This window comes from Arachis duranensis, chromosome 10 (genome assembly GCF_000817695.3).
Source record: "Arachis duranensis cultivar V14167 chromosome 10, aradu.V14167.gnm2.J7QH, whole genome shotgun sequence".
Classification (NCBI taxonomy): domain Eukaryota; kingdom Viridiplantae; phylum Streptophyta; class Magnoliopsida; order Fabales; family Fabaceae; genus Arachis; species Arachis duranensis.
This window is the reverse complement of record NC_029781.3, coordinates 68453925-68454663: the sequence shown is the minus strand read 5'-3', so window position 1 is coordinate 68454663 and position 739 is coordinate 68453925.

Below are 739 nucleotides of genomic sequence, written 5' to 3'. Positions count from 1 at the left end.
GACACTAGGAAGGAGGAGGATGAATGCATCATCCTTGGAAGACCTTTCCTAGCCACAGCAGAAGTTGTGATAGATGTTAACAGAGAAGAATTAGTCCTTCAATTGAATGGGGACTACCCTGTGTTTAAAACCCAAGGGTGCTCTTCTATAAACATGGAAAAGAGGCACAGTAAGCTTCTCTCAGTACAGAGTCAAACAGAGCCCCCACAATCAAACTCTAAGTTTGGTGTTGGGAGGCCACAACCAAACTCTAAGTTTGGTGTTGAACCCCCATATCCAAACTCTAAGTTTGGTGTTGGGAGTCCACAACATTGACCTGATCACCTTTGTTGCTCCAAGAGAGCCCACTGTCAAGCTAGTGACATTAAAAGAGCGCTTGTTGGGAGTGATGCAAGTGCATATTTGCTTTATTAGTTAGTTAGTTTAGTTAGTTTTAGCTTAAATTCACTCATTTTCTCTAAATAAACAAGTCCTTTTATGAGTTTTGTTTCCATGCATGATGATATCAAGGAACATGTTAATTCTAGCCAAATTCATGCAAATGATTTAAGGAATGCATATATGAATGAGTATGAATGAATCTCATGAAATTTATTGCTTGAATTGGTAAGACTTTGAAGCTATTTCCCTTGTTGATGATAGGTGATGAAACAAGGATGCATGGAAGCAAGAATGACACAAGCAAGGCAAGCTTGGCCCTGGAGGCAACCAAGAAGCAAAGTTGGCGTTGCCAACTTGA